The following is a 427-nucleotide window of genomic DNA, read 5'->3' as shown; positions in this document are numbered from 1 at the left end:
TTATTTTTAATAAAAAAATTTAAATATTTTTATACAAAATAAATATATTAAATATTAAAATTTTTTGTGTTTTTAATAAAAAAAATTTTAATTTATAAATTTAATACGTACCTTTAAAACAGCGGCTGTGGATGGATAAAATTAAAGGAGAACCAATACTTTGAGGAGGTTGAAGCATTAAATGTTCCTAACTATGGCTCAGCATTTTGTGGCCAGATGCTCTTACGCTTTCTACTCCACGTATTCGTACAAAATTAATTATTAGTTGACAATAATCAAGCTAATCTTGTCAATTATTAGTAGAATTGATCGACCACATTAATCAGTGTCAACGTCACTGAGTCAACGACATTACAGTCGATCATATCGTCTTATCAAAATCAATAATCTCATGTGAAACTATAAAAGACTGTATTTGGTTTTGATA

This window comes from Arachis duranensis, chromosome 7 (assembly GCF_000817695.3).
Source record: "Arachis duranensis cultivar V14167 chromosome 7, aradu.V14167.gnm2.J7QH, whole genome shotgun sequence".
Lineage (NCBI taxonomy): Eukaryota > Viridiplantae > Streptophyta > Magnoliopsida > Fabales > Fabaceae > Arachis > Arachis duranensis.
Note: the sequence above shows the minus strand (reverse complement) of the source record.